This window comes from Dasypus novemcinctus, chromosome 6, assembly GCF_030445035.2.
Source record: "Dasypus novemcinctus isolate mDasNov1 chromosome 6, mDasNov1.1.hap2, whole genome shotgun sequence".
NCBI classification, from domain to species: Eukaryota; Metazoa; Chordata; class Mammalia; order Cingulata; family Dasypodidae; genus Dasypus; species Dasypus novemcinctus.
Window position 1 is genome coordinate 13,402,660 of NC_080678.1, and position 25,532 is coordinate 13,428,191.

At 41.1% G+C, this 25,532-nt stretch overlaps 1 protein-coding gene across 2 annotated transcripts in view; it reads left to right on the forward strand.

The window, feature by feature from the left end:
- The window catches only part of CPXM2 (carboxypeptidase X, M14 family member 2), a 128,372-nt gene that overhangs the window by 51,931 nt on the left and 50,909 nt on the right, over positions 1–25,532 (forward strand). The gene's annotated exons all lie outside the window — the stretch shown is intronic.

A 25,532-nucleotide genomic window follows, 5' to 3' on the forward strand; every position in this document is an offset into this window, starting at 1 on the left:
GTCAACATTAATAAATAACCTGGAATAAGAGAATTGAACCTGGCATTTAACTTCCTGTCATGGTCACTGTGAAGGGGACTTTCTTACATGGTGACAATTGCTGGTAATGACTCATCTGTTTTCCTTGGAATTTCATTTATTGTAAAGACATTATTATAACATCTAACAACATTTGAAAATATCACCCATAATTCCACTGTCCTTATGCAAAGAGATTTTTTTTTTTACAGATTGTGATCATATCACATCTGCAGTTGTGTTGTTTTTAACTTAAAATATATCGAACATTTTTCATGCTGTTACACAGACTTTATAAGGATCATTTTTCATGGGACTATATATGTTCAGCCGTGCCTCTGTCACCAACCCAATTTCGTGCTATCACATATATTACCAAAAAGCATTTTTATACGTTTTCTTCATTTGCATTATTTCCTTCAAATAAGTTTCCAGAGCTGGGATAATTCATGCATCTTGACAACGTATTGTTTTATATTTGTGCTACTTTGTATATCTTATTTTCTCCCTTTGCTTTTCAGTAGCATTTATATATGTGTTCATATATGCTGAGTTTCACTGCAATGTGCATTTTGCTCTAATCAGAAGCTTATTACCATGGTGATTATTTTCACTTTTTGTTGAGATTCTGAAAAGCAAGAATTTTGGGGGGAAAAGTTGGATTGCACAAGGAAAATGGAAAGGAAGACTGGTTTGAGATGATCTGTAAGGATAAGCACAGAGATTTTTATCTTAGTGCTTGGATATTAACCTGTTGCCTGGTCACTGTCATTGGAGAGCAGGAATCAGTGGTTATTGTTGGACTAGCAAGAAAAGAGTGGCTATTTCATTCCATCTAGAAACATAAGAGGGTTAGGGGTGAGCAAGAAATTGCAGTGGAATGGGATCTTTCCTTGGCTTAGCCTAGGATACCAAGGCAAAGGATAGAATTACTTTCAAGAGCCCGTTTCTTTTTTAAGGTCTAAATGTATCTCAAGTCAAAATGTTCTTCAGGGACAATGAAAAGAAATCTGATGAGTGATGGTTTGTCTTACCTAGTGAAGGAATACTGATTCCACTCGGCCTGAGAAGGACAAGGATACATGTTGGCATCTGGGCTCTTTTTCCCTGGGCAAATGCCCTGGGAGGCATTGCAATTTATTCTAGGATGACTAGGAAACATGTCAGCAATGGACTTATATCATTTACTACTAATAGTAATGAAAAAAATTGATCCCTCACCTTTTCTCCTTGACCTCTGTCCCCATGCCGTTCCCAGTACAGACACCTGTATTGCATTTTTAGTATCTCCATTTTCTGTGTATTTCTGTCCACTAGTCCGTGAGCCTCTTGGTGCTAAGGACAATGCCTCATTATTCTGTATCCCTGGGACATTGCCCAGTACGAGGCAATTAGATGCGCCACAATAATTCTTTAAGGAAGGAATATCGTTATGAAGTAACAGATGGACAAAGGTTCACTCACAGCAAATGGTAATGAGTCAGTTAATCTGTGGGTGCAAATGACTGAGATCAGGTTGAAAATGTAAGGGGGGGGAAGTTAGTTGAGAGGGGAGGAGACTCGAAGGAGGACGTTGAGAAGTGCCCCTGGGCTCCAGAGCTGGGGGCACAGAGAACAGCTACGGCTTAGGAGTCACATCTTGGCTCTCGGCTCTTGTCTGGGTATGAGATCCCCCTTCTTGGAACCTGTTTTCTCTTCTCTCTAAAGTGGGGATAACAACTCTGTCTCACAACGATGTGATGAGAGAGAAGTGAAATAAGATTTAAAAACTGCCCAGCACATAATAAGGGTTTTGAGCAAATGGTGTTTCCTTCCCCCAGCACCTCTCTGCATTTATCTGGAACAGTGGGTTTCAAGCTTTATTTTAGCCACAGATCCTTCCAGTGGAATCTCTCTTGGGAAAGGTGGAGCTGGTCTTTGTGAATCTGCCTTCTCCTTCCCTCCCCCCACTGCTCCTGCTCCCTCCCAAGACTGACGCTAAGGGACGGGATCCTCGCAAAAGGCGTGGGAAGCAGCTGGAGGGTCCCACTGCAGGTCACCGGCCTTCAGCCCCTCCGCTTGCTGACGGAGCACTTGCCCAGGCCCACGGGGTCATAGTGCAGCGCAAACCGAGGCTCAGGATGGCCGAGTTGGAATTAGAGATTTGTCTTTCTTGATTCCAGGTTCGTGGTTTTTCTAGGGAAGTGCACAGAACATACTTCACCTGCAAAAACTGCTGCATTTTGGTTGGTAAGAAAAATGTTTTTAAAAACACCTCAGCACTGACTGTGCCCCTTCCTGTTATCTGCAGGGACCAGGAGACTCCCCTCCTTTCCCAGGTAGCCCCTCCACCTGGTTGACCCCACACCCAAAGGCCCCCTGGGGTTTGCCAAATGGATTTGCTGTTTATAGACTGTTGGACTATAGAAGCACTTCACTAGTAATTGGGGTTACAATATATGTTTAAGGACACTATAAGCACATTCATTTTTATGACTTTTATTGTTGGTAGTTTAAAGTGAACATCCTTAATCTTATTTGTTCCTGCCATACTCTTTACATGTGTATCAATTCATTCATCTCCACATTTACTGAGTACTCTAGACTGAGCACTAGGGATGCAAAGGAAAGCAAGAGGTGGCCCTGCCTTCAGGGAACTCTCAGTCAGTGGAAGAATCCAGTATGTTCACAGGTCCGTTAGAATTCCACAAGATACGTGCTGACCTAGGATATGGGAACAGAGGAGCAGATGTCAGACCTGTGATGCAAATGGCAATGATGGTGCGGAGAGGTCACGAGGCTTAGCCAGGGTCCCGCGACTCGTTTGTATGAAGTTAAAGATAAAATCCAAGATTCTGATCTTAATTTTTCACGTAATTCATGCTATTTGAAAGTAGTAAAACTTCATTGTTTTTAATGATCTTGCATAGTTTATCTTTCCACTAATATAAATTATCCTTCCTGTCTACATTGCAATTTGGTTAAATGTCGGTATGCTAATGGAAGCCAACCTTTTACTTCCTAAGTGTCAGAAAGTATATTAGATATATGAGTGTTAAAATGATCACCAATGTGATGATGGATTGAAACATTAATTATTCCACTCGAGGTGAAGAGATGCTTCTAAAGACTTGAAAGGAGTACAGCAATTTAATCAAATTTTTAGATTTTAACTCTTTAGTAAACAGCACGATTCCCTCCGTCTCTCGAGGGTCTGCACCTCTCTCTTTCCCATAAGGCAGCTGTTTGGCTGGCGGGTTGTAAGGGGAGGCTGAGGAGCCTGGTCTCCTCGCTGAGTTTTGGAGAGCAGTTGGGCTCCTTAGCGGAAGAGGGATGGAGCCGGGTGTGAGGCGGGCTTTGGGCCCGAGGAGCCCAAGCTGAAGAGGCTCCAGCCCAAGAAGGTCGCGCTTGATTTGGCAGTGGAAAGTCTCCACCGTGTTCCGCGTGTGGGTTTCTCTTTGACGATTCTGATGGTGAAGGTGGGGGTTGATGTGGAAGACAAGGCCAGGGAAAGGTGTACTTCCTTCCTCCCCTTCTAACCTGAGAAGACAGGCAGGTCATAGCCTGGGGAAGGGCGGGGATCCAGGCGAGAGGAGAATGGACAAGATGAAGATGGGCAGGTCTGCGAGGAGCGCTGTTGTCGGGGGCTCAGCAGAGGGGCTCCCCTTGAAGAGTCTCCTGGTTCCTAGGTCATAGGCAGGGGGAGTGGCACAGAGGTGGAGTCAGAGCCTTCACACCAGAGGGTCTTCTATTTGTAAGGAAGTGGGAGAGGGGGTCTTGGGCAGAGAGCAAAAGTGGAGCTTGGGGGCTGGAGCCTTGTGGGGTCGGCAGAAGCTGCCCTGAGGCACAGGTCCAGAGGCAGGTCCCTCTCAGTGGGGGTCCAGAGCTCCTGGAAGAATCCTGGGGGCGCCCTGTGTGGCTTTTTCCACCAGGAGGCGGTAGAGTTGACCGGAAGTGGGCGATGGGAAGGTAGCTGCAGCAGGAGGGGGTGAGGGGCAAGGGCCCTAGGGGTGCCCGTGTGCGGCTGAGGCCCAGGATGGCAGGGAAGGTGTGCAAGCCAGAGGGCTGGCCCCCTGAAAACACAGGGCAGGTTCCAGGACCCCGCCAGGGAGATGGGGCTTGGCAGGGAGGACCTGAGCCATTCGGGGTTCCGTGGAGCCGTGGAGGTGACGACTGGGCTCAGGGCCAAGTGGCTGAAGTGGAGTGAGCTGAAGGTCAGAGAGGGCGGAGGCCGGGGTTTGGCAGGCTGCGGGGTGGGCTGCTCAGCACTGTCTTCCCGGGAGAGTCTCCCAGGCAAGCGGGACCCAGGGCGGGGAGGCGAGGAGGGGGCGGCGGAAGAGGCAGCAGGTCTGGACGAGAAGATGGGGCAAAAAAAGAGGCGAGACCCGTTCACCTGCCCCTTCCTGGGCACAGGGTCCGTGGAGCCCCTGGACCTTGGACTTCCCAGGTGCCTCCTTTTGTATTTGACCTTGGCGTCTGCTCCTCTCAGGACTGGTCGTGGCCACTACAGTTCTCTCCTTCCTCCCAGGCGGGTCTGCACTGAAAGGCAGCAGCAGGGAAGGGGCCCTCCCCGCCCCTGCAGGCGGATACCAAAGGCAGGCAGGCCCACGCTTCCTAAGTCATCCCCCGTCGCCTTGGGACGTGCTTGCGGAGTATGTCAGGCGCCTCACTTACTGGTGGAATGAAATGCTTGGCACCTGTGGGGGCAGGCGGGGGGGGGGGCAGCCACCACCAGCACAGAGCAGGGGGTGCACGGGGCAACCCCCGTCCTCCCTGGTCTGTGGGGAGAGGAGGTGACGCGCTGGTGCCGGCTTGTGCGCATCCAGTCGGGTTCCGATGGCAAGCGCCGAGTGTGCTCCAGGCGCTGCGCCCTCAGCCGCGCTCTTTCCAAGCGGCCTCATCGCCCCCGCTTTGCCCCCGCAGCTCCCCAGCCCCTCGCAGCAAAGCCAAGCCCTGGCCCTACCTGCAGCTCTTCCAGGAGGTGCCCGGGAAGTCTTCGGGTGAAGCCTGCAGCCTCCAGCAGCACAGTCTGACCTTTTGCGCAGACCCTCCTGTGGCACAGCTGTGTCTCGCCCGCTTAAACCTGGCTAGCAGGGGGTCTCTTTAAGTACAAACCTCCCGGGTGCATGCCGCAGGCCCGCCCAGCCCTGGGTCTCCATGACCTGGTATGGGCCTTGCCAGGACCCTGCCCCGGGGGTCACCTTTCTTGTGCCCATTGTGCAGATGAGGCAGCTGAGGCTGAGAGCGACTCAGCAGCTCTTTGCTTCAGAGTGAAAATTCTTGTCCCACCTTCTCTCCCCTGACCCGGCCCTCCCACAAGGCTTGAGGTTTCCTCCTGCGTCTTCAGGAGCTGAGGCTGGGGTCCAGGTGGGTGTGGCCCGGGCTCCCTGTGCCTGGGCCCTTGAGACATTTAGGGGCCGCAAAGGGGTTTAATTTATTTTAAAATTAGAAGAAGAAAAAAAAACCTCTTAGATTGAAGAACTTTTAAATCGAAGAAAAAAAGAACTTTTAGATTGAAGATCCATAATGTATTTGTCTTTATATCAATATAGCCATAAAATAGACCTTTTTACTATTAAGTTTATAGAGGAAGGGGCCTGTTCTAGGGAGAATAACCCCCCCACCTCCCCCCAAAGATGCCCACATTCTGCTCCCCAGAACCTGCAGCTCTGTAGGGCACCTGGCAGAGGGGAGTGGGAGCAGAGAGGGAACGGAGGCTGTGAATCGGCCGACCTGGAGATGGGGAGCCGGGCTGGGCTGGCCTGTGGCCCATCAGTCACAAGGATCCTAATCCAGGGGACAGGGGGCAGGCGAGGGAACGGGGGGGGGGGGGAGGGGGCGCTGGCAATGGGAGGGGGCTCGCCACACTGTGGCTGGCTTTGGAGGTGAGGAAGGGGCCATGAGCAAGGGAGGTGGGCGGCCTCTGGAGGCCGGGCCAAGCAGGGAGGCGGACTCGCCCTTGCAGCTTCCGGGGGCCCTGCTGAGCCTGGGTGTTAGCCCTGGAACCCCTGGGCTGCCTTCTGACCCTCAGATCTGTAAGGCGAGACACTGGTATTACCTCGACCACTACGTTGGCAGGAATCTAACCGCAGAAATGGGACACTAGAGCAGGACCTGCCAGAGCCCCCTGGTGGGCCTCCCTGGGCCCCTCTGCCCTCGGCCAGAGCCGCCTGGGGTGGGCACAGGCTGCCGGCTGCTGCAGCTCCATCAGTGTTACAGCTGAATGCAAGCTGGCCAGCCCTCTCCCGCTCTTCTTTAGAATTCATGTGGGTCATTTCTTTGGTTGCTCTTTTCCGGTCTTTCCAGCAACAATCTCACATTTGGGGGACTTTCAATACTTCTGTTTTACTTAACGTTCTCTGCAGTGGGGCTTGTGAACTAGGAGCTGCCTCATCCTTTACTCAGATTGATTGCGACTTGGCTCCAAATGTGGCATTTTTTTCTTCTTTCCCTGGGAGGATTTTTGTTTTGTTTTGTTTTTAGGGCAGGTAATGGAAAATAGATACTATTTCTAAGTTTATAACTTACCCTCCTCGGGTCTGCTTTCTCTAAAAGCCATGGTAACCAGTCCAAAGGGAAAACCCCATAAATCAGGGGGTTGGTTTTTCACAGTATCTGACCTTTGGCTGTAACAAGAAAGTGTCAGGACCATTCAACTCTGTGATTATAGTTCCAGGAAAGAGAGCGCCCACGCTTATTATGGACAAAAGAGAACACTTTAGTTTTTTCCTATTATTTCCAAAAGGTGCTGAGGGCAAATTTAGACCCCTTGGGAATAGCTGCCCAGGGTTGTACCTCGGCCACAGCCAGAATTTGAGCCTGCTAAGCTGCTGGAATGCTGCACTGTCGAGGTGAGGGACAGGGAGGGAAGCTGCCAGCTTTCTTCCTGTCCCAACAGAGTGGACCTAAAAGCCAGGACACCTTTTTGGGTGTGGGAAGATGGGCAGCACCTCGGGCTGTCCACAGCGAGGCTGTGGGCGCTGGCTCTCCTCTGAGCTGCCCACCTGCTGTACCTACTGATAGTTGCTGAGGCCGATGCTGGCTGCTTGTGAGACTTGGGGGAGCTTCGCTCATGGGGTGCGGGGAGAAGGGCCTAAGGAGGGAGACCCCCTGATTTGAAACTCCAACGGGAGCCTCCACTCTCACCCTATGTTGCCCCAGATTACTTAGACTGTGATTTAAGTTATGCACATTTTCCCCTTTGTAATCTCTTTCTTGTCACTTGTTTTGGAGCATAACACTTTTGATCTTCATGTCATCCTTAGAAAGGCCTTGCCTCTTCTAAAGATGTAGGTTGGTCTCCCCCATTTTTCTTCCACTATTTTTATGATTTTATTTTACCAAATCTTTGAACCATCTAGAATTTATACTGGTATAAGGTGTATGCAATGGATAAAACTCTGTTTCCCCGTCACTGGCCACTAGGATGATCCAACATTATTATATGGCCCATATTTGCTCCAGTTGATGTGCCACCACATCAAATTCCCGATTCCTGTGTACGTTGGGTTTATTTCTGCGTCTTGTATTCTGCCTCACTGACCTGTCTTTATGTGTCAGCATTACACTGCTAGTTCTTGTAGCACGTACTGTGTTTAAATGTGGTAGGGAACTTTTTCTCATAAGAACTTTTCAATCAGGTGCTAATTTTCTCCTAAAAAAGAATTTCTGTTGATATGGTAAGTGGGCAGGGAGGGAGGGGGTGCCTTAACTTGATCGATTAAGTTAGGGAGGTTGTGGTGGAGAATTTTCCTATACAGACACTTGGAGCTTTCTTTTCCATTTGTTCAGATATTCTGTTATAACACTTGATATTGTTTTATCATTTTTAAAAGCGGTTTTTCTCCAGATAGATCTTATATATTTCCTAAATCTCCTGAAATAGATTTTAATCTATTTTAATATTTTTTGTTCCATTTTTTTTTACATATGGCATCCATTATGCATATGAATTTTGTACTCAGCCAAATTACATGACTTTTTTGTTTATAATAGTTTTCAGTAGATTCTCTTAATCTTTTAAATATGAAAACTTAATCTATAAATAATGATAATTTTACCTCCTTCTCTGTAGTTTTTTTCTATTTTTTTTCTGCTATGTAATTATGCTATTACCACCCAAACAAAGTGAAATGAAGGTAGTGATACTGAGCATTGTGTCTTGTTACTGATTATAAAAGAAATAATTCTGTTTTCCCTTTAAATGATGCTGACCTGAGGTTGAACGATATATTTTATTATGCTAAAGAAGTATTCATCAATTCTGATGTTATTAATTTTTAATTGAGAATGAGCATTGATGTTTATCAAATATCTTGGAATTTGATACGTCTGGAATTTTTCTTCTGAGAGCTGTTAATTCTATTGATTTCTTTTTAGTAAGCCATCCTTGCATAACCTTTATTTGGTGGGTATATTGTCCTTTTAATTTGCTTCTGGATTCTGTTTGCTAGTATTTCCCAACTGTTTATCTCGAAATAATTATAGATTCACAGGAAGTTGCAAAGATAATTTAGAGACATCCGTGTACCCTTCATCTGGTTTTCCCCAATGATTACACTTTATATAATTATAGTACAATATCAATACCAGGGTTTGACAGAGATAGAAATTATACGTATAAATCTGTCATTTAGTCATGTGTTGATTTGCGTCACCACTGCTGCAATCAAGATACAGAACTGTGTCGTCACCACAAAGACCCTCACCTGATTTCCATCTATATAATTTTGTCATTTTGAGAATATTACATAAATGGAATCATCTAATACATGGCCTTTTGAATTGGCTTTTTTCTACTCAACATCATGCCCTTGCCATTAGAATCCATCCAAATTGTTGAGTCTAGCAGTATTTCCTTCCTTTTTTATCGCTGAGCAGTATTCCATAGTATACGTCTCAGTTTTTTTAACCACTCACCTATTGAGAAAGCATTTAGTTGTTTCCAGTTTTGGGCTATTACAAATAAAGCTGCTATCTGCAGTCATGTACTTAAGATTTCATTTCTCTGGTTTAAATGCCAAAGTGTGTAACTGCTGGGTCATTTTGTGTTTAGATTATAGGAAACTCCAAACTATTTTTCCAGAGTGGCTGTACCATTTTGCATTCCCACTAGCATTATACGAGTGATCCAGTTTCTCTGCATCCTTGGCAGCATTTGATCTTGTCATTATTCTTCATTTTAGCTGTTCTGAAAACTGTATAGTGTTATCTCATGGTGGTCATGATTTCTCTCGTGGCAAGTGATGATGAACATCTTTTCATGTGCTTGTCATGTGTATATCCTCTTTGGTGAAATATCTCATGTCTTTTGTTAGTGTTCAAATTGGAATGTTTGCTTTCTTACTGTTGAGTTTTGAGAGTTCTTTATATACTAGTTATCTTTTTTCAGGTATGTGATTTGCAAAGACTTTCTCCCAATCCACAGCTTGTCTTTTCATCCTCTTCATATGGATTTCACTTTGGAGTCACAGAGCAGAAGTTTTAAATCTTGATGAAGTCTACTTGATTGACTTTTTATGGATTAAGGTCATGCCTAAGAACTCTTGACCAAGCCCTAGATTCTGAAGATTTTCTCCAGTCTTATCTTCTAAAAGTTTTATAGGTTTACATTTTACATTTAAATCTGTGATTCAGATGTTGAGCCTTTCAATCCACGAATACTTATTTAGATCTTTTAAAAATTTCTTTTATCTTTGTTTTGTAGTTTGTAGAATACAAATCCTGTACATATTTTCTGAAATTTACACCTGAGGATTCTTTTTTAGCAATTGTAAATGGTATTGGTTGGTTTTTGGTATAGGATCTTCCAAATGAGGGAGGTTTTTTTTCATTGTCTGTGCTCTGAAACACCCACACATGAAATTTCAGGGTAGCAAGTGAAGTGCACTCTGATAGCTCCCTCTCTTTCAGTTTGGGTAATCAAATCTGCTCAGATTTTCTGTTCCTTCTGGAGTTAGTTTTGATAAATTCTATTACCATAGAAAATTTGCATTTTCAAATAATTTGTATTAGATACAGCAAAATGGTCTTTAATTTCTCTGATCAGTGATTATTACCTCCTTACTGGTTTTGTTTTATGTATTTGGGCTCTTCCCCCTTTTACTTCATTAGGTTACCTAATGGTTTGCCTATTTTTCTCTTTTAGGAGCAAGCAACCCTTGAAATTATTTGTTAGTTGTACTGCTTTTTTGCTTTTGAATTAATTTATATTTTAAATCAATTATTTTGCTTTCTTTATGTTTATTTGGTTCTATTAACTTCTTGATTTGAGTGCCACATTAATTTCTTTTTCTTTCTCTTGTTTTAATAATATAAATATGTAGGGTTATGATCTTACCTTTGAATACTACTTTGGCTGTATCCCATCAGTTCTGATATTTAACAGTTTAATGATCATCTGTTTCTTGACCTTTTGTAATTTTATTTTGATTTCCTTTTCGATTAAAGATTGTTTGAGAGACTGATTTAAATTTCCTAAGGCAGGGAATTTCTGTATTTTTAATTTTATGTATTTCTCAGTGTATCCAAGAATGTTTTGTTTAGTTTCTAATTTCTTGATGTTTAGGAAGTTTCCTTTGAGGCCTAAAATAGTGAATGCTACTTAAGTGCTTGAAAGGAAAGATACTTTTGTTTTCAGAGTACAGAACTTGATGTATATTAATACCTTCACTACTTCATTTATTAGTTTTAATATCTTTTAATCACCCTTCTCCTTCCTTGGCTATTAAGAGCATACTTGTAAAATCAGGATACTTGGGTTTGGGGCCCCATCCCACTCCTGAGTGAATCTGGGCAAGTCTCTTAAACTTCCCATGCTTAGTAGAATCCTCCTGCGGAGAGGTGGGCGGTCGTGCCAGGCATTAGATTCTGTGCCCTGGGGAGGCAAGAGAGGACAGCAGTCACGAACATTGCCACTTAGGAAGTGAAGTATGTGACTGTTTCAGTTTCCTTAGCTGTAAAATGGGAGCAATAGTAGTACTTAGAGCAATGAAATAAATAAGGAGGGTGGTTAGAACTGGGTCTGGCTCGTTATAGGCACCCTGGGGGTGTTTGCGATACATTTGGATGGTCCTGGTTGCAAGCACTGGGACGACACCAGGTGGTGGGAAGTGTCAGCAGAGAAGATGCCCACTGGAGGTGTCGTTGGACACAAGAGCGCCTCCTGATGGTAGCCGAGGGAAAACCACGGCGCCCATCTCACCCAGTAGAGCCATTTCTGCAGTAACACACCTGTCTTTAAAACCTCACATTCTGCAAAACTGTACACTAACACTAGAGCTTATTTGTGCACACCTCACAAAACCCACACAACTTTGGAGCTAGAACATGATAAAACATGAAAACAATTCTAAGAAAAACACTAGCACAGTATCTTAGTTTCCTAGGGCTGCAAGGACCAAGTGCCCCAACCTGGGTGACTTAAAACTGCAGAAATGGATCGTCTCACCGTTCTGCAGGCTGGAAATCTGAAAGCCAGGTCTCAGGGCTGTGCTCCCTCTGCATTTCTAGGGGAGACTCCTTCCTTGCTTCTTCCTAGTTTCTGGCAGTTTACCAGCAGTCGTGGGCATTCCTTCACTGATAGCTGCTTATCAATCTCTCTCTCCACTGTCACATGGCCTTCTCCCCTGTGTGTCTTCCCCCTGCCTCATAAGGACAACAGTCATATTGTATTAAGGGCCCACCCTACTCTGCATGACTTCACTTTAACTTTACCAATGCCATCTGCAGCAACCTTACTTCCAAATAAGGTCAAAAATCAGCTACCGGGATTGGGACTTCAACGTATCTTTTTTGGGGGACACAATTCAATTCATTACATACAATAAAAGATTAGGATGTTGAATGCTAATAAATATAAAACATTCAAGCACATACAGTTCTTTCCTTTTAATAAAAAGGTGAAGTATCTTGGAAGTGTTGAGGCTGCTGCCTTATGTTGATGGCCTCAAGGACAGAGCGACATCCTCATCAGAGGGCCAGGGGGCAAGTTCGTAGAAGGAGACTTTGAACAGAGTGTTGTGATGGGGAGATGAAGGCTTGCCTCTTTGCATGTGTTTGTTTCTCTTGCACAAAGATGTAAATAACCATGCCACAAACACTTCCAAGGCACATCCCGCAGCCCAACTGAGCCTAGATGAAGAAAGTGGGGGAGAATGAGGCTGTGTCTGTGCCATCTTCCTCCGGGGCTTGCTGCATTCACCTGAGTTTGTGTGTCTTCCACTGGGCTGCAGTTGGCATTAACATGCTGAGAATCCGTCGTGTATGAGCCAACGTGACTTTGGCTTCTACTGGCATTATTTGCCCTCCCTTTCTTTAATGGGCAAATAGATGTGGAGTCCGCACACCCTGGCACATGGTGTGAGAGGCGTACGTGAAGTCTAGCCAGTGCATTCTCCAGATTGTGAAGTCCCTTCTGGGCTCTGGTCAAGGGGGCAGTTTAGTTCTGTAAGATGAAAAGTGTCCCTTCATCACCCTCTGCCAGAAGCTTTTGTTCTTTTGGAATTTCTAGTAAGTGTCCAGCCATTTCAGTACAACTTTCCAAAAGCTACCATGACCAATAATTTTGTTTTGAGAGAAAAAGAGACTTGAAAAAGGGAAAGAAACGATTCCTCCAGGTGCATGCTCTTGGGGGACTGGCCTGGCCCCCCACAGGTAATGGCAGTCAGTGGAGGGCCTGAGCCCCTGCCCAGGGTTGTTCAGGGCCATAGATGCCACGTTTCACCATGAGAACAGTCGTGATGGAAACAACGACCACACGGTGAGCTACTCGAAGAGCAAGCGCTTTGTAAGTGGTAACTGGCTCCTACACCCGTGGGAGTTGGCTGCTTGTTACACACGAGAAAACTGCAGCTCGAGCTAAGTAAGCTGCCAGAAGTGATGCGGTTTGTGCGTGGCAGAGTGGGTTTGGGGCCCAGTTTGGCGACCCTGAAGTCCCTGCTGTTTGCAGGATCCACCGGGCATCACGAATTGCCTACGGCAGAGCTGGGCAACGTGCAGCTGTCGCCATGTGCCTCTTGCTCAACGGTGGCATCCCTCATGCCTGGTCGGAAATGTGCTGTTTTCTGTCAAGGCCTCTCTCTTTGGAGGAGGCTTTTCTTACTGTGCTACTTCAATCCAGATGGAGGGAGAAGTTGAACCCAAGCACTTCTAAGCACTTTAATCAAAATGTGCTTTGTTTCATAGCACATAGTTTCATAGAATTCATTCTTTTTCTCCTTTAAAGTAGCCTTCAGAACCCCAGTTTTTGTTTAAAGTCCATCTGAAAAATAACATTAGCTTGGCCAACAGAGTAGTCAGCTGGCAGTACATTCAGAGCACAAGGCCAGCGATGGGGAGTTAAAAGCAAAAACGCTTTCCAATTCTCATTAAATTCCACTAACGTTCTCTCTAGAGTAACATAGTAAAATGTGAACTCTTAAAAGAAAAAGCAAAAAGAAATTCTTCTTCTTAGTCCTACTTTAAGTTGATAACTAAGATATAAATTGGCCTCAATTTTTGTGTACATTGGAAGAAAATGACTGGAATGGGTGGAAAATGGAAGGTCAGAGGAGCAAAGCAAGAAAGGAAGGGAGGTAAGTTTTATATCCATATTAAATTTCTTGACATTAATAACCACACTTAAGGTGATTACGTAAGTAAATATCCTTGTTCCTAGGAAATGTACATGGAGGTATTAGTGTTTAAGGAGTATCATGTGTGCAACCTGCTCTTAAATGTTCAGAAAATAGATGACAGACTGATGATAGATAGACAGACAGATAGATAGATAGATAGATAGATAGATAGATAGATAGATAGATAGATAGGAAGGTAAATATATTTTTAAATTAACAATTGCATATGTAGTTTTAAAAGTCAAATGAGCTTGTAACTAAAAAGCTTATAATTAAAAATAGTAGCCCCTGCCCTCTACCCTCCAGTGCTAATTCCTGATCTCTCAAGGCAGCCACTTGCAAACTCTTGTAGTGGTTTCTTCTGTTTTATTTTTCTTAATATTTCTGAACAACGTGTTTTTGGTTCTCTTTCTTGATTCTTATAAATGAGTTATTATCTGTTGATGTTCTACTGTGTAAAGTGAGAATTGAAGTCTCTTACTAACCTGTTTCTAGTATGCATACATACAATTCATGTTCTCACTCTCCTGTTCTCTGTTGGTCTCTCTCCTCTCTTTCCTCCCATCCTCCCAAAGGATTTATGTTACCATTTTTGATTAAATCTGTATTTACTTTTTGCATCATAGTCATTGTTAACTATTATGTGTACCTGACACACGTAATGTACTATAATTACATTCTCATTAATGTAAAATATTTGCTTTCCCCAGAGTTAATAATTGTTGTTTTTTTGGTTTTTGTTTCTGACATGTTTGCTTGGTTTAGCAATTATCTAGAGCAGGATCACATGGTGCACTACAATTTTATTTCCTTTTCTGTGCAACCTTTACCTTTTTTTTTTTTTTTTTTTTGAGGTAATAGTCACTACTTCTTTTTTATGGGCTGCTTGTTTTTTTAGGTAACTCAATTCATTCCAAAGACTTATTTTTTTTTTTTTAGGATGATCTGGGGATTGAATCTGGAACCTTATACATGGGAAGCAGGCACTCAACCACTGAGCCACACCTGCTCCCCCAAAGGCTTTTGATAGATCTGAAAGCTCCCCTCTGAGTATATCCAGATATGTCAGAAATTATCTATTTCATTTTCTTCCTGGAGACATAGCCCTCCTGGAGCCATCCTGCTTTTGCAGTAATCTGATTTTTTGTTGTTCTGTAGGTCTGCAGCACAACTCTTGTCCCTTCACCACTACCCTTGAATTCTCTTTTCCTCTTTCCTGAGTTATATTCTGTTTCTTAGATCCCACATCTTTCCATTTTTTTGTATGTTTGTTTTTTAATTTAGTTTGGTGGTGCTTATCTTCTAGAAAATGGATTTGGGAGATAACATTTTGATTCCTTTACTATATTAAAATGCATTTTTTTTCCCTCACCTTTGATTGGTAGTTTGATAACAACTTTCAAAAAGTTTTAATAGCTTTATCAAGATTTAATTCATATACCCTACCCTCACCCATTTAAAGTTTATGATTGGATGGTTATTAGTTTATTCACAAAGTTGTGAGATACTCAGCATAATTTTAGGACATTTTCATCACCCTAAAAGGCAACTCTGTATCCATTCTCTAAGCAATTTGAAGACTTTTTCCGTTGCTGCTTTACCTTAGTGTTACGCTGTAGAGCAGGACTTCTTAAGCTTTTCTGTTCCACGGATCCCTTTGCCAATCAGGTGAAAACCATGGACCCCTTACTCAGTCCACACTACACTGTGGATTGTTTAATAAATATATCACACTTGCACCAACATGTCCCCACAAGAATAATGTGGTTTTTTTTTCATTTCAATTCAGGTTCACAGACCCCTTGTTAAGAACCCTGCTCTAGAGGTTTGAGGATATTCATACTTCCAAACTTTTGAAAAACTTTTCCTCAACAGTTTTTAGGATTATTTATATATTATGACTCTTGTGCTAAAAATTGCACAACACTGCCTTGTCATACCTGGCACTTGGGACCTTGGGATGTGAAGACACCTATTTCTCAGTTCTGGGAAATTCTGCCATTATTCTTATTACTATTATTATTACTATTCTACCATCATCAATCTACCTCCATTTCCTCCTGCCTCCTTTTTTGAATTCTCACTATTTGCATACTGACTCTCTTGTTTTGATGTTTTCTTTCAAGCTTCAGGTGAAATGCTCACCCAGTCCCCACCTAATCCCCACCCTAGAGCTCAAACTCCACCTCTCCCAGAACCTCCCAAGCAGCTCTGGAGGCCCCCTGCACAAGCATGCTGCCTTCTCCTTTGAACACTCATGGCAATTGTGACTTAAAACTGATCGTATCATTAATTATGACATTCCGACTTCTCTGAGGTCAGGCACCAGGTTTGCTTTGCAATTCGCTGTGTCCCCAGGGCCTGGCACACTCCATCTTACCTGGTATTGACAGGGATTTGGTGAGTGAGTGAACAAATGCGGCTTTGCTCTGAGAACAAGGTTTGAGCTGAGCTCTGACTTGGCTATAAGAAAAATCGTGGTAGGCAGAAGACCGTGTTGACCTTGTGTGGGAGCTGTCTACAACATTTCAGAACAAATTGTCTTCAGATATTTTGGCAAAAAGCAACTGTATTAATTGAACAGTTATTTGCTGCATGTGTCAGACACTGGGCTACATTCTGTGCACATAAAGCTCTTTAGCCACCACCTTTTTTTATGGGTCAGGCATCTGTTTCTGAACTTTGTTCTATTTATTGTTCTTTAAGCTTAGGCAAATAAATGGGAGGATGTTGAAGAAGCTTGTATTATCTAATACCCATCTGGTGTTTGAAATGTCAGAAGCTCCTGAAAACTTGGTGTGGTGGCTTCATTGCCAATGACATTTAACCTTCCTCAAAATCGTTTTGCGCAAATCAAATGGAGAATTGCCCTCTTGTTCTTTGACTTGGTTAGATCGAGATTTCTCAACCTCAGCACTCTTGACATTTTGGGCTAGAAAATGTCTTGCTGTGGGAGCCCGTCCTGTGCATTTTAGGATGTTTTTCACCATTCCTGGCCTCTACCCACTAGATGCACCCCACCCCCACCACTTGGGCACCTCACTCCCCTGTAATAACTATCAAAAGTATTTCCAGACATTACCCAATGTCCTCTGGGGTGCAAAAACACCCTTTTGAGAGCTCTGTCATTGTTGATCCTTCCATGTGACAGAAAGAAGAAGACTCAAAAAGCTGAGGCTCTGGGGAGACATGAGCCATTTTTGCTTGATAGCTTTCAGCTGAAATTGGGAAGAGAGCAGAACAGCTGAGACTGATATGCAAGGCCCAGAAAGAAACAACAAGCCTATGCCAGGAGAGAGAGGACAACAGGATCACTTGAGCATGGAGCCTCAAGAGGCTGGACCACGGAGCTCAAGAGGAAGAGGAAGCCCTGATGGGAAGGGGAGAGCAGGCAGAGATCGCCCACCATCTTGCTTCAACACATAGCAGCTGACTTTAGTGAGAAAGCACCTCTTATGGTGCCTTGTTTTGGACTTTCCATGGCCTTGAGACTGTAAGCTTTTACCCCAAATAAATATCCTTTATAAAAGTCAACAGATTTCTGGTACTTTGCATCAACACCCCTTTGGCAGTGCAATACACTGCGCGAGGCCTTGTTGGCGTGTGAGGGACATTGACATTCCATAGTGCAATGGGAATACACATAGATGGTTGGTGGAGACCTTGGAAGAGCATATCAAGCCTTGAGCTGGAATGGGAAGAGAGCTTTCAGAAGTTACTGGTGGCCAATACCATGACCTGTCAATGCTCTGAGAGGAAATATTGGGTTTGCAATGGGTGAGAAGCAAAATGCACCTATTCCTAGAACTCAGCTTTGAACGCTATGCAGGATCACCAGCTTCCCAGCCTGGGCTCATGCTCTCTGCCTCACTTGGACTTAGCAGGGTCCACTGCTGAGGGTCTCTGAACTCTTTGCTACAGTTTTTGGATAGGACTTTTTGACTGAAAATTACAAAAGCCCACCTTGTGGGACACTGAGTATGACCAGGAACCACAGGACAGGAACAGAGGTGGGGCTCAAGCACCTCTTCTGGAACCTGGGATCTGAGCACAGCTGGGACCGTTTCTGAAGGTCTCTTCTCTGGGCTTCTCTGGTGTTCTCCTCCTCTCTCTCCGCAGACTGGCCTCTGCTTCTCCAGCCATGTGATGGGAAGGCGGACTGCCATCGGCACCCAAGGTTACCACCTGATCTCAAATTCAGAATCCCAGGGAACAGTGTTTTGTCCTAGCTGGGTCAGGTGTCTAGCGTAGGCCAATCAGCTGGGGCTGCAGGACTGAGGTTCTGTGATTGGCCTATGTTCTGTCAGGTGATGACCAATAGGCCAATCAGCTGTGCAGGGTCAGGCTACAGAGAACATCTGCTCCATGGGTAATCATGTGGGAGTGTCCATGTGGAAAGGTAACTTCTGGAAAATAAAAGGGTGAACACACAAAATAGACTGTCCACACAGATATAATAGGGGAATATTGTACCTGCTGGAGCACTGCCATTTTGGCAGATCTTCAAACATTTGAGATTCTCATTTTTATTTATTGAAGTCAACCACTATTACATAATTAACAGTCATTAGTCAAGTTCATTAAAATCTAGATTTCATATTAAGTTTATCCTTTAATGTCCCATTTTTTAAGGTCTGAAAATTGTTTTGCTGACCATAAATCGGACCCCAATTTTATTTGTAGAAAGGGAGATTACGTGCAAGTGGTTAAGAAGTACCAATTATAGATTAAGATTGCAGCATTTTCGACTGAGAACAACTACTACACATCATGCAAAACTCTAGTTGATTTGCTTAAATATACTAAAAGGTTGGAGATTGGTCCAGGGAGAATACCAGAGCATGGGCACCTGGAGCATCTAGATACAGAGCTGTAGGAATCACAGTGTGCTGACACTCTCCTCCCACCACCCTGTTGGCAACCATATTCTTAAGGATAAACTCGGCTTGTTCTTCTTAAAGTAACTCCATGTATATGGAAAACTAAAGGGACATATGACTTACTAATAGAAAATGTTGTCATAGTCACTCTTTCGAAGAAGGGAAAATTTATGGATTTGTAAGAAATTACAAGGGCAAAAATTAAAACAAGATTTAAGAGATGAACATGGCATTTTACACATATCCCTTTCACAAGGGATGATTGTGCATTTTCCCGTGTGTAAGCATCTCGTACACATTCAAATAACATTTATCTTTCTCATTATGCAGTATTTGATAGGTGTATTACAATTGTAAGGTACTTGACCTTACAATAAAACCAGCATTCCTAAATCCACTATCCACTGAAGAGCTAGAACACCCCAAAACCTTGAAACAGCCTGTGCACTCTTTCCTGATCCCTGCCTCCTGCTTTCTCCAAGAAGTGCAGCCATTCTCCCTAATGGGAGATTGTTACTCATTTTGTAAATACTGTCTTAACACGTAAGACACGTTATGCTTCAAATGTTCATTTGTCTTTTTGCCTGTAGGTGTAGTTCATTCATTTTTACAACTATTTAACTTTGTGAACATGCCATAATTTTTCAGTTCACTCTTCCTTGATGAAGATTGGGTTGGTTCCTTTAAATTAAAAAAAAATTATTTAGTTTAATTTAATTTAATTTTTGCTCTATAGTATAATACTGCTATTAGCATTCTTGTACATATCTCTTGTAGCACAGGTAAAAGCTATATAGATGGGAATTGAATGGCTGAATTGGAAGGTGTTATACATTTCGAGTATAATGTCAAACTGTTTTCTAGAGTCATTTCCCAGTAGGCTCTCCCCCAGTAGTGTTGTGGAGTGATTGTTGCTCCATGTCTTCCCCAACAGTTGGCACGGACATTTATCTTAATTTTCAAGGTAAAGAATGTAAGATGGAATCTTCCACTGTAGTCCTGACTTGCATTTCTTAATCACTCATAAGGTTGAACTTTTCCCATATACTTGCCACTCATGTCACCTTTGCTTTGAAATACTCAATGTATGTTTCCCATTTTTATATTGTGTCAGTTTTTTCTCATTTTATAGAATTTCTTTATATGTTTTTAAATGGTAATCTATTGTTAGCTATATGGACTCAAAATACCTTATCCCAGTTTAGGGTTTCTCTTACTGCTGTCCTTATGACATCTTTTAAAAGCAAAGCATTGATTTTAACATAGTTCACTTTGGTCTTTTATGATTAGACTCGTTGGATCTTATATACAAAATGCTTCCCTATCCTATGGTTATTAAATTATTTTCCTATATGTTCTTTTATTTTTTCCTAAGTTTTCTAAACTTTAAGTTTTAGTTCTTACATTTAAGTCATGAATCCATTCAGAAATTATTTTATTGAAAGATGAGTTATGGGGTTCACTTTCAGTTTTTTTCCTATGTCAATATCCAGTTGTCTTGACACCATCTATTTAATAGTTTATTTCCCATTGATAAGCAAGACGTCTCTTTCATATCAAGTTTCTATGTATGCATGGGTCTCTTTCTGGGTTCTCCATTCTTTTACATTTGCAAATTTGTCAAGTAACAGTGTCTTGATTACTGAAGCCTTGTAATAAATCCTAAGATCTTGATAAGGCAATTCCCCCTCTGTTTCTTCTAATAAAGTGTTTTGGTTATTTTGAGCTTTATTTTTCCTTTTAAAATTTAGAATCATTTTGTCAGGTTTCTTCAGAATGATATAGGGATTTTGATTGGAATTGTATCGAATCTTTACACCAAATATGTGAGAATTGACATGTTTAAAATATTTTCTTATCCATGAACATGGTATATATCTCCATTTATTTATGTCTTTCTAAATGTTTTTTTTTTTCAATAGAGTTTTAAGGTTTCCTCCATAAACATCTTGTACATAATTTGTTCTTTTTATTTTGAGGTACTTTATTTTTCTCTGCTCGTGTATACAACTGTAATTAATTTTTGTGTATTAATCATACATCAAGTCAGCTTGTTGAACTCTCTTATTCTAGTAATTTTTCTAGGCTTCTTTATGGACAATGAAACTTTCTGAAAGTAATAACAGGATTCCTTTTCAATACTTAAACTTCCTATTTCTTTTTCTTTATTTGTTGTGTTGATCAATAGTAGAGTGTTAAATAGAAGCATTAACAGTGAGATTCCTTGTTTCATTCCTAATTTATTAATCTATTCCACAAAACTTAATTAAGCACTTTCTATGTGTTAGGCACTGTGTTATATGCTGGTTATACTCCAGTGAATAGAACATACAAAAATTAATTCCTTTCCTGGTGGAACTTATATTTATTTAAAGTGGAGAGAACACCCAATAAAATAAATGAGATAGAATGTTAGAAGGTGAAATTTACTATGAAGGAAAATAAAGAGGGAAGGAGGATGGGGAGCTGAACGTGTGTAATTTTGTGCATGAATTTTGAGTAGTATAGAATGAGAAGAGATCAATGAGAAAATGAGAAAGTAATTTTTAAAGAGAATGTTTCTAATTTATCACTATTAAAATGGACTGTTGTGGGGTTTGGATAGATACCCTTTATTAGGTTTAGTAAGTTCTTTCTATTCCTATTTGCTTTGCTGACTTTTCTTTTTTTTTATTATATGTGGTTGTTGAATTTTTTCAAGTACCTTTTTAAATCTATTGGGATGATCATAGGATTTTTCATCTTTAACGCGTTAATATTATGAATTACATTTACAGATTTTCTTATGTTTAAAAAGCCTTGGCATTCCTATGAAAAACAATTTGGTTAAAATGTTTCACCATTTATATGTTGCTGGATTTGATTTGTAAATATTTTGTTGAGAACTTGGTATCTGTGATTATGAGTGATATTTGTTCTTAAATTGTACTTCATTGTTTAGTCCTTACCTGGTTCTGTTGTTAAAAGGTTACACTAACTCTATGGAATGAGTTTAAGGTAATTCCCTCTATTTCTACTTCTTGAAGAGTTTGTAAATATTGGGCATAATCCAATCCATGAAAGTTTGGTTTAACAAACTGGTAAAAACACCTGGACCTGAGGTTTAATTGATGGGATGGTTTTAAATCACTAATTCTATTTTTAAATGGTTATAGGACTACTCATTCTATTTCTTCTTGAGTTGGTTTTGACAAGTTTTTTTCCATAGGATTTTAAATTTATAAAGTTTTATGAAATTTTTCATGATGTTCACTATTATTTTAACTCAGGATATTAAGTAATGTTTTCCAATTCTTACATCAAAAATGTTTTTCTGTTTTATTAGTCTTTCTATAAAACCAACTTCAGATTTTTTGATCTTCTCTGTACTGTGTTTTCTATTTCATTAAGTCTTGTCTTTATTATTAGCATTGCTTTTCTTCCAGTTTATTGATCATTTTTGTGTTCATTTCTTAATTTTTAAAATTATGCAAACATAAAAGGCTATACATTTTCTTGCTTTCACTATATCCCACATGTTTGGATGTAAGCATTTTCATTGTCATTCAGGTTTAAATATTTTAATATTTCACCATGCTTTTTCTCTCACTCACTCAAGAGTTATTTAGAAGCACTTCATTTTTAGTTCCCAAGCATAGTTTTTAAATCTATCTTTTTGTCATACTGATTTCTAACTTAATTTTGCTATTTTCAGAGAATGTGACCTGTATGATATCTGATTGTTTGAAGTGTTTTATTAATAGATTTATGGGTAGTTACAAGGTCAGTTTTACAAACGTAACATGTACACTTGAGAAGAATGAATATTCTCCAATTTTTGTATCTCAGTTCTCTGTGTGTTTATTACATTAAGCTTGTTGTTAAAATCCTCTATATATTTTTTGTTTTATTTGTCTTGATTTTTCAATAGTTGAGAGGGATATGTGTTAACGCTCCCCTATGTTGATGGTTTCATCAATTTCTACTTGCAGTTATTTTATTTTATTTTTTTTTGCTTATATATTTTTTGAGATTCTTATAGTTGGTGCATACAATTTAAATTGTTATTTCATCCTGGTGAATTGTATCTTTTATAATAAGATAATAACTTGCTTTATCCTTAGTAATGCTTTTAATCTTTAAATTCATTTTATCTTTAATAAAGCTACTTCAGTTTTCTTTTAGAATTTGCCTTATATAGGTGTTTTCCTCCTTTACTGTCAACATTTCTTATTATTATGTTTTTGGTATATCTCTTCTAAACACCATATTTGGAATTTTTAATCCAATCTGACAATCTCAGTCATTTAACTGACATATCTTTATCTATTGTGATAGATTTTCTGCTTGATCTCTGCTCTTCTTTTCTTCTTTCTTGCCTTTAGTATATTGAGCCCTCCTCCTTCAGTGTTTCCATTCTACTGGTTTTAAATTATACACTCTACTCTTAGTTTTCACTCTTGAAATTTTACCTAGTATGCTTAACAAAATTGAAAGTTAACCACATTTCATGAACAATAACAGAATTGTTTTGTGTCTCAATTTTTCCATTTATAAAATGGATATAATACCTACCGCACCGCATCATGGTAATAATTAAATCAATTCATATATCTATATAGATCCATATTTATATCTACATCATATCTGTCTCTCTTTATATCTTACGATAGTGCCTAGCAATAATAAACACTTTAAGTATTAATATTAACTACTATTCATATAACTATGATTCCTCCCAACCTGTATGCTGTTATTCTCCAATTCTTTAGATTTTTTCTTTTAACTCTCAAATTAGACCTTTATAAATTGTACATATAGACACTAAGTAGAGAGAGTGGTTGTTCAGGTTTACGTGAATGTTACTCAGTTTCTTTACTCACCATTCCTTCTTGCAGTTCAGACTTTCATCTGGAATCATTTTCTTTCCTCTCGAAGTATGTTTGCCATTTTGTTGTTAGAGGACATTGTTGGTTTTTCTTTAAATCAAATGAACATCGTATAGTAAAATGTCTGAATTTGTTCTAACTGTTTTCTTGGTGGCCTCTGCCCTCTGTTTTCCTGATCTGAAGGAAGAAGGCTGGATTGGAATAAAGAGTGGCAATATCCTGCAGTTTTTTTTTTTTAATTGAAGGAGCTGGCTGGAGAACACTCGCCTAGACTCTCGCTCTCTTTCAGCTGTCACCAAGACTTAGACATCACCGTCCTCTGCTTGGACTGCGTTGCTGCCAGTCGAAACTGCCAGGCACAGAGAGTTAACTGTCCAGGTGGTTTTGTGATGTGGAATGATCCCTTTGAGGGAAAGGGCTGTGAATTTCAAACCTTCTCTGAGGGTCAGGAGGCCAGGAAACATTCTCATTATAGTTCCAGGCTTTTGGGGCTGGCTCTGTAATTGCAAATGGCAATTTATGTGCCTGTCACAAAAGAATACAATATACAGTTTTTGCATTAGGCAAGGTGTAGGTTACACTCACTAGTCTTCTCCTTGCCTCCCTCATTCTGCTAAGCCAGACACCCTCTGTTTTCCCACAATGCCTGCTGTTGCTTCAGCACAGCACTTGACCACACACTCTTGAAATTTCTGGAATATTTCCCTGTCTTCCCGCATTAACTTGTAAAAACCTTGAATAAAGGAATCATGTGTAACGTACTCCGGAGGCAGCAGGCTATCTGTAACATAGCAGGTGCAGGGTAATCGCCTGGCAGTGCTAAGCTCCTATGTATGGAGCAGTTCCTGTGTGATGGGCACGGAGCTCGGTGTTCTGCATGCATTACTTCACTCAGTCCTCATTTATGACACAAGCAGGTGCACCCCTTAGATTACAGATGGCACTCAGAGTCACGCGACTCTCACAGCAGTCACATAGCTAGGAACTGGAAGAACAAGGATTTCACTTCCACCTGCTTGGCCCCAAAGCCTGAGGCCTTAACTGGTGTACTCCAACACCTACCAATTCAAAAATGAGGTCCTCACCTCCCATGGGTATCTTTATAGTTGAAGACTGTAAGTTGTCAGTTTGTCAAGTTCACATACCTAGTAAACAGCAAAGCTGAGTTCACGTTAAAATGGTTAGTGTCTGTTTCCCTGCTCATATTTTCTGTGCACATTTTCTACGTGTTGCAACAGTAATTTCAAAATATGTGTGTGTGTGCATGTGCATGTGTTTAAATAAAACAACCACCTCAGATACACAGCTGTGTTCCTCTCAAGTCATTCATTAAATTCTGGATTTGCAGGGGGCAAAAGATTTAAGACTTGAGCCAAAAACCACTGAAAAATGCTCTTAGAAGAAAACATAGGAGAACATCTTCATGATTTTGGAATAGGCAAAAAGTTTTGAAAAGGAAACAAGTAAAGAAAACCATAAAGAGAAAAATAGTCAGTGAAGTTGGTAATAGATATATTATCAAAGTATACCACAAAGAGAATGAAAAGGAAGCCACAGATTGGAAAAAACATTTGCAACCCACATATTCAACAAAAAACTCATATATGAAATGTTTTTAGAACTTGTACAAATTGATACCAGAAAGACAGACAACTTAATTGAAAAATGAGGAAAACACAAATAATCACTTCCCAAAAGATGATCTTCAGATGGTCAATAATAATATAGATGCTGACCTTCATTAATCAAGAAAACGCAAATAGAAACTACAATGAGAGAGTAGGACCCATTCATCAATATATCTAACATGAAAAAGAAAGATGATACAAAATGTTGGCAAGAATATGGAGCAACTGGAACACTCATCTACTGTGCGTATGAATGTAAAAAGGTACAATGTATTTGGAAAAACTACAGCTAAACGTATAGCCCAGGGATTTCTCTCCTAATTATATATCAAAAGATGGAAATTACCTACACGTTCATTAGCAATAAAATGGATAAATAAATTGTGGTATATGCTCACAATAGAATAGTAGGAAGAAGTGAGAATGAACAAATGGTAATTACAGGCAATAATATGAATTGTCAAAGACAAAACTTTCTTAGACAAAATGAACAAAGGCTATTTATTCATCAATTTGTGGCAAAGGTCCTTATCTGCTTTCACT